This window comes from Diadema setosum, chromosome 6 (assembly GCF_964275005.1).
Source record: "Diadema setosum chromosome 6, eeDiaSeto1, whole genome shotgun sequence".
NCBI classification, from domain to species: domain Eukaryota; kingdom Metazoa; phylum Echinodermata; class Echinoidea; order Diadematoida; family Diadematidae; genus Diadema; species Diadema setosum.
Window position 1 is genome coordinate 17,622,742 of NC_092690.1, and position 12,958 is coordinate 17,635,699.

At 38.4% G+C, this 12,958-nt stretch overlaps 1 pseudogene; it reads right to left on the reverse strand.

Annotated features, from left to right (window-relative positions):
• Positions 1–1,326: 1,326 nt before the first annotated feature.
• On the reverse strand, positions 1,327–12,742 carry LOC140229582 (uncharacterized; annotated as a pseudogene).
• Between the last annotated feature and the right edge of the window lie 216 nt (positions 12,743–12,958).

Consider the following 12,958-nt stretch of genomic DNA (forward strand, 5'->3'; position numbering starts at 1 on the left):
TAGGAAAATGTTGGAAATGGGGAGGAATGCTAAAAAGCTGAGCTTGTAGGCTGCATTCCCCCCACACGTAATACAAGAAATTATATGATCGATAGACTGATAAGCATTGAAAATGGATGAAACAAAGAAACTAAGACAAAAAGACCTATAACCTAACTTCTCCGAAACAAAAACCCTGAATAAATCCCTACACTAAGTCGCTGTCATGCCGGAAAAGAGAGGAGAGAAACAAAGTAGTATGTGTGTGTGTGTGTGTGTGTGTGTGTATGAGAGAGAGGGGGGGGGAGAAAGCAGCTTAATGCGTGCAGTGAAGATAAAAGACAAAAAAAAATAGAAGGATACGAGTGGAAGTGGATGGATGGAGCCGCTTAGCTGTAATTTCAATAGAATGTAAGGTTGGATTTTACATTTCTTTGCAACCAATAAAAAATCAACAATTCTTATAACTATTTCAAAATATTTTTCTTCAGATTACTCTTAAAAGAACTTAAACTTGGAGATGTCCTCAAACTGTTAGAAAGGTTGTTCCAATATTTAGGTCCAGCAAATGTAAATATAGATTGTGTAAACATTGTTCTAGTTAAAGGCAGATGGAATTCATCTGAGTGACGAGTTGGATATTTATGGAACGAGCGGTTTCTCGCGAACATGCTTGTGAAAACAGACGGCAACAAATTATTAGAAAGTTTTTACATAAATTGGCCAAGACAATAATAATAAATATCTGTTATCTTTAAGATTTTGTTTTCAGAAAATAAAGCTCTCCAAGAAACATGACAAATTATTCGAAGAGCTTTTTTCTGGAGACGGGACAGTCTGTCGAGATATGTTGGATGTGTGTTCCCCCAAGCTATGATGCCATAATTCAAATAAGGTAAAATCAAAGCTGAATATAACATTAAAAGGGTGGGAATAGGAAAATAATATTTAACTCTATTAATAACACCAATATTTCGAGATATTGTGTGACAAATACTATCAATATGTGACTTCCATGAAAGTTTATTGTCAATAAACAAACCTAAAAACTTCATTGATGCAACTTCATCTATAACTATATCATCTATTTTTATACTATTAGGAAGATTGTTTAAAGTATTACTAAATAATATACATTTAGTTTTAAGAAGATTTATAGACAACTTATTTGACCTTATCCAACATAACAATTTCTTTAATTCAGAATTTAACAAATCCACCAAAATATGAGGATCTGAATGACAAAGAAAAACATTAGAGTCATCAGCAAAAAGTACAAAAGATAAAATATTAGAAACATTTGTTATATCATTTATATACAAAATGAATAAAAGAGGTCCCAGTAAACTACCCTGAGGAACACCACAGGTGACAGATTGGTTGCAGGAGTTTTGACCAGATAGAAAAACGTACTGTTTACGATCAGAGAGGTAACTCCTGAACCACTCCAAGGCCTTGCCACGTATACCATAGTGACATAATTTATGAAGTAATATTTTATGGTCAATGGTATCGAAGGCCTTGGAGAGGTCCAGGAAGACACCCACTGTGTGATGAGCCCTATCTACTGCTTTGGCTACTTTTTCAATAAAGGAGAGAATTGCTTGAGAAGTGCTACGCCCTTTGCGGAAACCGAATTGTGAATCAGAAATGATATCATAAAAATCAAGAAATTTAAGGAGTTTAGAATAAACAACTTTTTTCTAACAATTTTGAAAAAGATGACAACAATGAAATTGGTCTATAATTACTAATATCTTCCTTATTACCTTTCTTATAAATTGGGATTACTTTAGCAATTTTCATTCGTAGCGGAACAACACCACTGCTTAATGACAAATTAAGAATGTCAGTTAAAGGTTCAACAATATTCTCAGCTATATTTTTCAAAATAACGTTATCAATACAATCAGGTCCCGAGCTTCTTTTACTTTCCAAACTCATAATGATATCTTTTACTTCATAACTAATAATAAGTATGTGTAGGGCCTCTGAGAATAACAGTGTTTAGCCACTGACAGAGCTACCCTACTGACACAAAACAAATAAATAAATAAATAAATAAAAGATTCCAGCCCCATTACATTTTCATTTTATGGTTTTCTTTCTTTGATGGCAGTGCAAGAGATCAATTACCCAGCTGCTCTACACGGAAAGGACAGTATTTATTATGCCCAGTTAAACAGCTCACGGGAAGTGGACCAAGGAGTCATAAAGAACGAATACTTCCTTGTGTGAATATGATTACTCATTTGAACTGCTTTTGGTACCTTTCTACAGGAATGAGTAGTAAACATCTGCCGTTGATACATGAGGCCTTTGATGTGTTTTCGAGATTGCTTTTTACTAAAAGTTCATGGAAAATGGTATCCTGCAAAACTGTTAACTTACCTGTAACAGATAAATTTGCCATACATGTGATGGGCAAAGCCTCTGGCTCGGAAGCGGTGTACCTATAAATTCCTTCGTCATGTAAAGATACATTTGTGATGATCAGGTTGCACGACACCACGTCATCACCTGATCGCATTAAGTCGAAACGCGGCAGGTTGAACAGACCCTCGGCTCCTGGTCTATATCTAATCAACACAGAGTCATCGATTCCAAGCTTCCAGGTGACCTTCAGAACCGAAAGGTCGGAGCAGCAGGGTAATTCGACGTTGTCTCCAATAGAAGAGAAGACGTGTGTTAGGTTTCCTTCTCCTGAAAGAGGCAAGGGTGAAAGAAAAATTAAACTAGAAATGTCGCTATAGCGACTGATGCCTCCGCCATAATGTATGATTCTCCCAGTAGGTGTATAGGATAATGTTTTCAAAATGTGTGATGACAGTTTAACATAACTGGCAAAATATTGAAATGACAGGTTTGTCAGAAATATCTTAAATGTTCACTTTCCTTGAACTGGGCTTGCTATAATTGTCTATGAAAGAGTTCAGGTATACATGTATTTGGGGAATTGAGGATTTCTCCTTGACTTCTGACTGTCCCTTTTATAAGTTTATGCATTGAGTAATTTCAACGGTATGAAGAAAGAGTGTAATTAAATAGATTTTTTTTTTTTGCATTAAAACCTTGTTTGACCCTTATCATATGACCTTTGACCTTCTGGCAGAAAATTTCCAAGAGAATCTCCATTTGGTAATACATGTGCATATTGTATATTGAATCTTAGAAATGATAATGCAAGCATTGCATATGTATACTACCATATGAAGACCTTATATGACCTTTACCTTTGACCCCATGACTATTTACCCATGACCCCTATATTCCCTAGATAATCCCTGCCCGGCAGTACATGCGTATGTACCAAGTTCCATTAAGATACATTGAATCATTTAATTGCGAGAAAAGTGAAATTGTAACATTTTCCCCTAGCCTTTGACCTTTTGACCTTTGACCTTATGACATGAAACTCTCTCTGGAAAATGTGTATGCAGTAGTACATGTCTACACCAAGTTTCAAGAAAATATCTTTAGGCACGGCATGGATATGGGGGAAATAGCAACATTTTTTAGCATTTGACCTTTGACCTCTTGCCAATGTCACTTAAATTTACTCAACTAATTGCCCTATCATACATCATCCTTGGAGCAAGTTTGGTGAAAGCTGCTCCATCCAGTTTTGATTTATCACATAGACAGATAAATTTTAGGATTTGACCTTGATATTTGACCGTTGACCACAGTCCGATTTCACTCAAAAATCAATCAAATAATTGTCCTACCATACATTATCCTCGGACAAAGTTTGGTGAAATTTGCACGATCCAGTCTTGAGTTATCGCGTAGACAGATACAATGTCATGATTTGACCTTGACCTTTGGTTGATTTCACCCAAAATCTAATCAAGTAATTGCCTCATCATACTTTATACTTGGACGAAGTTTGGTAAAATTCCAGATAATATTAATCAAGTTATCGCGTAAACGAATGCGGACGGACGTACGGACGGACGGATAACCCGAAAACATAATGCCTCCGGCGCCACTTCGTGGCGGAGGCATAAAAAGGAAAGGTTAACGGGCACTAATACTCTAGTGTATTATGTACCAAATCGATAATAAGTCAATAGATGTCGTGGTACTGCTCGCCTGATAGTAATTTTGATATTTCGAGCAAAAATAAATCAATTTCATACATTTGTCATTCAAATTCATTAATGTGCATTCAAATTCACGCAGCGCACCCACGATGAAATATTCGGACATTCAAATTAAGAATGAGAGCGATCAATTTCATTTATGGGGGTTCTATTTTGATCCCCCCCCCCCCCCCTGCGACTCACCCGGAATGAGTTGTGAGCATGCTCAAGGCCTTGTCACACAGTGTCTGGGGAAGACTTGCGGGTTGACTTGCGGGGAAAAAAAAAATTGCTACCCAAACCCTCCAGCAGTTGGCCCGCAACTGACAGTACCTAGGATGTATCTCGCCCGTAGTTGCCCTCAGATGCGCACGCAAGTCCGCTTTACCGGCAGCCAAATTTTTAGCATGGCCAAAACTTTTTCAGGGTGAGTGGCGAGGATTACCCATAGGGGTCCATGCAAAACACCAGTACAAGGCCCTTAGCGGCACCACCTCGCAGGCATCTCCCACGCAGGTACTTCGCAGCTATTACGCAAGTTTTTCGCAGCCCTCGTATGCGGTCAAGATTATGGCATTCTGTGGGACTTCTGCCATTCCTTCAGAGGGATTCATTCATCGAGTTGTCAACCCTCACTTGCTACCCATGCGCCTGACACGCAGGTCACACGGAAGTGTAACGTATGTAGCACGGGTCCTGAAAGTAAGACGTGTGCTTAACTTGCCCAATCCTTTTCCGCTTGCAAAAATATTGTCTTGCAGACTTGCGTGATCAACTCCGGGTAACAACGGGTGAGATACGTGCTAGGTACTGTCATTTGCGGGTCATCTGCGGATATCACCGGGTAGTAAAAATTGTTTTTCCCCAAGTCGCACGCAAGGCTTGCCAGAAAAAAGGTTTGACACGGCCTTTATATTTGAATGCACCGATAGTGAATCTGAATGCTCCAATACTGAAATCGAATGACCGGATTTTGAACTGAAATGACAGGAGAATGAAATTTACCGAATATATATATATATATATATATATATATATATATATATATATATATATATATATCAAAGCCCATTAGCTTTTATTCATACATTATATATATATATATATATATATATATACCTATACATATATATATATATATATTAGTTTTATCGCAAAGGAATATTCTAACTTCTAGAATATTCCTTGCTATGTCACGGGGGACATATAAGTGGAGAGGCTTAATTTTGCTCTACAATAGTGTGATGTTGGACCTACTTTGAAATGTTTTTGAAAAGACGCTCAGCTCATTTTGCAACAAAACTCTTCATAGATATAAATCAAATGTGACGAAGTAATATAAAAAAAAAAAACAATCAACAAATTGTGTTCTGTGCAGCAGATATATACATCACAACATACTCCAGTTAGGGCCTACGCATTCAACATAATTGAAGAGCTTAGTTGCAAAAGATACTACATCTATTTTTCAACAACTTTACTTTCTGGTTTTAATGCACTCATTTTTAGAACCTCTTTACACTAATACTGACTAAAAGATGAATTTCCAACGAGAGAGTATTCAAAAATTACATTAAAATCACTACGGTAAATCCATTCCAATGACATCATAGGGAAATTGACCAATCAGAGAGCAGTATTGACTGGCCCCTCTATCATTATCTACTGCCCAAATCTGAAGTTGGCTCCTGGCTTTTGTCTTCCTTTTAAAGGGCGGGTCTTTTAATGTTATAATGCAAGATCATATGAAAATACTGTGTCAATACTATTAGAAATCGCATATACATTTCTTCAACGAGATCTGTGAACTTCAAAAAACTCAGTTGAAATCGCCTAAATCGCTCATTTTTCGGGAAGTCGGGAACGCCCCCCAGAAAAAGCAAGGACCTGTCAAGTGCCTTGTCAGGTGACACTGCACTGTGACGTACCAACGGAACTCATAGTGCGACTGTCTCGCCTAAACCGTACTTCACAGTGCAGGGGATCGTTGTACTGTATTTGTAGGAAAGTTGGAGAAAGTATTTGAAGAAAATGCCGAGGAAGTGTGTCGTCACCGCAGCAAAGACACAAAAGATGGGTGTAAGTCTGCACAACTTCCCTAAAGATGACGCCACTCGAATTGGGTTCGTTGAGAATCATCTGCTGACGCGGGCCCAGTGGGATAGTCCTTTCTACTACGAGTACGATGTAGGGCCTACATGTACTACGTACAAGGTTGTACAGCCTCGTATGCAGTGATCGCTTGTGAAGTTGTAGTGGAGCTAAGTAGTACAAGAAGGGCTGTAGTTCTATACTCGGCCAGGATTTGCGCCCAAAAAGAGGATCCTGCAGCTAATAGCTATCCCTGTTATCAAGCTGGGAAATGGAAGCCAAACTCATCGTCATGGAGCTGAAAAACAAAGCGGATCAGCAGTTCTGAAGCTGGAGAGAAAGTGGGTATGTTTTGCCACTGTAGACGACTCTTTATATTACAGTAGCTATCGTACATGTACCGTAAAGTCTATACACAGCCCAGTCGCTGTATAATCGCGACAGGGTTCGCACGGCGTCTGGTTGGCCTATATTATACAAATGATGCACAGGATAGAGTGCGTTAGTGGAGATGTAGCGCACTCGAGGGTATTTATAATTGTGAAACATGCACGAGGCGAACGCCACGAAATAATCCTTTGCATCATTTGTTTTATAAAATGGGTCGAAAACTAACAGCATTTTCACGTCCCTTTGTGGGTCAATACCAGTCAGCTACATGTAGCACTCGTCGATGTTCGTCCCAAACATTTACGCACGTCGCACTCGGAAATCCCGCACATATAAGTACTGTACGTATAAGAGTATACATACGCCACACATGTTATGCACACAAGAAAGGCCGGCCGGCAGCCCGAACTAGAAGTTGTTTACAGGATTGACAGCGCGTATAGTAGCGCGCGACGCACTTGTAACAACTGCTAGTGTAAACATTGTGACGTCAGGCCGCGCATCTTAGTGAGAAATTAATGCACGCACACGTGACTCATTTCAGCGCTTCCAATTGGCTACATTCTTGAACCCATCTTATAAAATTGCTATAGCACTACATTACTAACAGTTTCACGGTTTCGATAGGTTGATAAGCTAGGCCCCGTCTAACCGTTATAGCGTTTTGAGTGCAACATCACTCAATGTCGGTAAGATTATGATCACGGAGGGATTTTAATGTAGTCAAGTTGTATGCTCATTAAATGTACTATGAAGTGAACACCTCTATAACGTTACATTACTAGACTGGACCTAAAAAATTAGTAAAACATTCACTACAACACAGTTACATCGGTACCTGCGTGTTAGCTATCGATTCTACCACGTAGTACTTGTATGGGCATATGGGGTCTAACAGTTACCAACTGCGACCACGTACCAGCCAGCCAGCCGGGCTGGCTGGCTCTGTATATTTTCATCGTTGCTACTTTAGAAGGCTTACACGCCTGTATCAATCATATATATACAGTAATTCTATGACTCTGACTTCTGCTATGACAGCCTTGTTTCCCCATTGAGCTCTAAAGCTTGTAGCCGAATGGTTGGATGGTGTGTTCCAAAACAAATTATTAGATTGAATTGATCCATGACTGGCCATTATTGTTTGTCTTCACTTGCCCATTAGGCAAGTGAAATCTTCAATGTCCATTTTTTCTTGCCCCAAAATGTTACCTATTATTAGTTAACTTATGTAATGCGATTTCATATTTTACATGTGCAAAAAAAAAAAAAAAATGTTACTTTCCTATCAGTCAAAAAACTTTCTGCAGTCAGTTATTTTCACTAGTCATCATTACAATTTCACTTGCCCTGGTTATGTGGGGAAGTACTAATGGCAGTTATTATTTGTGATTACAGGTATTTGTTTCTCCCAAGAGTTCCTACATGCATCTAGTTAACCACATTCTTACAGGCCTACCTAGACAATTAAAAAAAAAATCAATTCCTCTCTGTGCCATTACTACTTACAGGGTTCATCTGTAGCATTGCACTACAGTGTACAACATAAATTCTGACAGGCAGCGAGCTCGAGGTGCAACAGGAGATCTGCTCTACCAGATTGTGAAGACGAAATACAAGCCTGGCTCTTCTAGCGTAAAGGTTCGTAAAGAACTTCGTAGATATTTTATGTAATATTTGGAAGAAAATGAATTCACGTTACAAGACCAATGAAGATGAAAATATTAGAATGGCACAATTTGTCAACTATACATTTTATTATTTGTTTGTCTCTGTAGAAGCATATCTTTCTTGACCACTGAGTACACATAAAATGATCAATTTTAAAAGGTCTAGATATACATTTTCTCTTTTTTTTTTGGGGGGGGGGATGGGGGGGGGGGAGGGGGCAAGCTAATGCCTGTTCCACTAATCAGAAGTAATAGAAGGGAGGCAGTCATTCCGAAGACCAACACTCCACCTTCAATGACCAATGGCTACTTTATTCTCAAGTCAAGTCTTTGCATTGAGGAGGGCAAACCCCCAATTTTTATAGGAATTTGCAAAAAATTTTGATGTCATTATCAAAGTGGTGGTGTCTGTTCATGACACCTCAAGAACTTTGTTGCTAAAAACCAGTGCAAGCAACTTAATTACATCTATTTTGTGTGTCCCTTTGTTTCTTTCTGTTGAATTTTCTACAGCACAGGTTGATGATGTCCTTTCTGCTGTTGTGGAGTACAATGTAAAACTCCTGCACCCTGCCAGCCTTCAACGCCTCCCCTTGTGAGTGCCTTTGAGTATCATCCAAGGGAGGAAGTTATTGAACATCACAGGAGACAATTTGCACAGTCTGACAAACGATTTGATGGGTTCAGGAATCCTTGCAATTGAGATTGAAGTTCATATTCAATACATGTACAACATGATACTGTCCAAATTGCGTTTAATTGTTGCAGAATTATGTTTCAGAAGACTATTTTCATCTGTTCTTCTGTCAGATGGTGGATACAAACACTCAAAATGTTGTTAAACATACCCTGCATTCTTATACCTTCTACTCATGAGTGATCATTTAAGGACAAGATAAGATCACCTTGGTTACTGTTGTATTCTATCTGTCTAACGTGTATGTTTCATTTCATCACAAACAATATGGTGCCAACTTGATATAGTGTTTCAAAGATCATTTATTTGCCAATTGAATATTGTCCTTTTAATAGCAAAATCATAATTCATTTACAATACAGCACTCATGTGGATGCAAAAAGAAAACTGTATTTTTTGTTGATGTTTGAAGCATACATGGCCATTTTTATGGACGGATGAGCTTGCATGCTAACACAATTCTCTAGAGATATTCAGTGTTGTAATGGTAAGTTTAGAAGATTTCTACATGAATGCTGTCCCTCACTATGATTTTATCATTGAATGTTTGCTGTTAAGATTAGGGCTCACTCTTCCGATCAAATATCAATATCTTTGACAAGGTCATTTAGAATTACATGAGCATGCATTATAGAACACAACACACTCAAAAGAGATTGAGGGGGAAAATGTAGTTTTGGGAAGGAATGCAATAATTTACTCTTGGTATATGCTTCACAGATTTATGAAAAAGGAGCACAAGATGTGTGTCTGAGCATTAGCATTTCATATAATCTTCATCTGTGTTGAAACAGACTGAGGCTCTGTTACTCAAGTTCTGAGACCTGGAATGCCTCCACAGGGGGGATCCAAATTCATAATGCAATGCTAAGTCTAGTTGGGGAATTATTCTGTTGATTTCTATAATGGTTCTCCATACATAATCATTGAAATCAAGCATTAAAAGTTAAATAAGCATTGTTTTTCATATGGTGTCAGGTCTCTTTATGAAAGAACAGTTGCTAGGTCACTCAGTTTAAGAAAATCTGGTATGAATTGATCTTGCTATGACCGGGACTCAGACATTCATAATAATTATTCATATCACATCTGTATGCAAAGGTACTTCTGAAAACGTGCACACAAGCAAACACCCACATGCACATATGTTCACATATACATTCACACATTTTTACCCCTTTTTAAATATTGTGTGAAAGATTGAATAACATCACTCACCTGTATTGTTTTGTATATTTACACTTGCAATACATGTATTATGCTATCCTGAATTTGAGTTCTGTAATTTCACTGATAGATTTATGTATAATGAGGAAAAAATCACAAAGCTTTTGATTTAATGTTACATGAGAATGTCTCATAGTATTGATATGAAATAAACAGTATGTATATGTATGTAGAAAAGATAACTCTTCTGGGCTGATTTGATTTCAAATGTGGATGCCACTAATGCATGCTTAACTGACCAGCTGTCATTGTTCCAGTGGAATAAATCCTATTTTGTTCCAACATTAGGATATGGAGATAACACACACTGGTAGGGTTTTACAATCTCATTCCTGTAAGTACACTCCCACATCTTTTCCTCATTCCCTGTGACTAATTTTCTTCGGTCTCCTATCTATGCACACATCAATTTCCATTTGCTTACAAAATATAATTAGTGTAATCAGCTGGAAGGAATGTTTGACAAATGAATACTGGTTCATGACAGAACACTACTATATGAGCCAGTTACATTCCAGTTCAATGAGTTCGTAACTAGACTTGGTCCTGTTCTCTAAATAGAGGCTGTGAAGCTATTGCCGGAAAGGCCACAGCATCTTGATTGTATCAGATCATTATTTATTTCTTCTGACCATGATTGACAACATAGCTGTTCAACGTGTCAATTCTTCACAATCAAAATTACCTTCAGTTGTATATGGTTGTGAAAGCGTCATTTTCCAATTGCTAAAACATGAAGTAGGCCTACATTACAAAAGAGAGAGGGAGAGCATAGCAAGAATAAGAATTGAGACAAGAGTGCATTTGACATGCAGTCGAACCTTCTTATAATGAGGTCCATGGGACCAGAGATATCACCCCTATATATCAAGATCTTGTTATGATTACAGTTTGTCATATCAGTGCTTATAATATTGAGGTTCCACTGAACATGCATCAATAAATTACAACAAAATAATACATGATCATTTGTACAGAGAGGTTGAAGTCCAACAGCATGTTTCCCAGCTGTGTGCCTTGATGAGTGGGTGTTGGAAGCTGCATATCATCAGTATGACCAACATAATGGACAAGGTGTCTGACAAAGTATACATGTCACATTTCGCAATGTACAAACTTATCTGATGCATTTCTACAACCACGTTCCCGTTAAGCAGATCGCAATGTGACAAGTTGTCACATTCTACACCAAATATAAGTGCTGCATATACAGCCTCATTACAGCCTATGCAAAATGAAAACATGTCACTCTTTCTGATGGATAAGTTTATCAGATTTTCCTCACAGCAGACGATGGCAGTAGGACTCTCACATTTTGGCCCACAAATTTCCAGCATCATCTCACCAGTTGCCGGTATGCAACATGTCTTGATCACCTGATACTGAAACAAAAGTGAAACGAAATTGAATGCAAAAGGAGTAAACTTTGATAATCCCTTTATATGACATCATGTGTTCATCTAGACATTTATCTTGAGAATAGGATTTAAATTAGACAATGTGAATGGGACCCATGGAGTATGGTAGTCATTATTTTGGGTACAACTGTATTATGGCAGCATGAAATATATCCTACATATACTTTTTGCATAATTTACCAAGACGGGTCCAATATACTTGAATAATTTACTGCAGTGCAGGACTGAAATCACACATTGTGAATGAGATATTGCATTCTTTTGATGGGTGCAATTGCAAATTGGCAGTATAAACAGCATGTTGTCAAGGGAATATAGAATGGCAAATTTGCATTATTTCAGAGGAAAACTTGAAAAATTTGACAAGCAAACTCACTCATTATCTGTAGCATCTGTTCTGGCACCTTCTCCATACTGTTGAGCATATTGGCGATTGAAGCAGCTTCCAACACCCATTCATCAAGGCAAACGGTGGAAAATCCTGGGTGTGCTGTTATACAGTTTATTTGAGCATCTGCATGTCGGTCATTGTACTGCTCATGTAGTACTGAGCTGTCATACAATGATAAATTGAGACCAGTCCTTCAAGTTCAACATGTCAACTATTGCCACAGAGATTTACATCTACACCAGCCTCTTCGGTACTTGAGTCTTTAGTGACTTTACTCTCTTGTCCACACATTCCAAATAGCAGTAAGCCAATAAGTAGTAACTAACTGTGGTAGCCTATTGGTAAAGACTTGTAGAGAGTCTAGAATATTATTACAACTTAGAAGCAGCAGTTTTGTACTTCCAATATTTATGACTTATACTATTTGGCGTATAGATATACTTCTAAAATAAGTGAGTTACTAAGGTTTTATTGAATATAGACTCTCAATTAGATAATTACCAATTGTTATTCCCCTATCTTGCGGGGTCGTTGTCATCACCTCGTCCCTGAACTTCCTCACCGCCGACTGCTCCGGGGGCGGGAGGTGCAGCGTCTGGCCCATACTGATTGTAGTGATACGGGAGTAAACCCAATCGCTGTTGAGGCCGACCAACGCCAACGGCTGCTTCTCCTGCTTGATCTTCGTCCTCACCAACTCGCTCGACATCCGACTCTGACTCATGCTCTGACTCACTCGAAACGGTAGCGGGGCTTGAAATGAGCGACTCGATTTCGTCGTCTGAATCCATCATTTATTCACACGTATCTTAGAACCAAGCTACCAGGTCAGCGACAGAGCTAGAGCTGAGGCGAGCGGTAGCGCTAGCAAACAAGATACTCACGATCGATATAAAATTTTATAAAATGGGTTCAAGAATGTAGCCAATTGGAAGCGCTTAAATGAGTCACGTGTGCGTTTTTTTCTCACTAATATCTCACTAACATGTACGGCCTGACGTCACAATGTT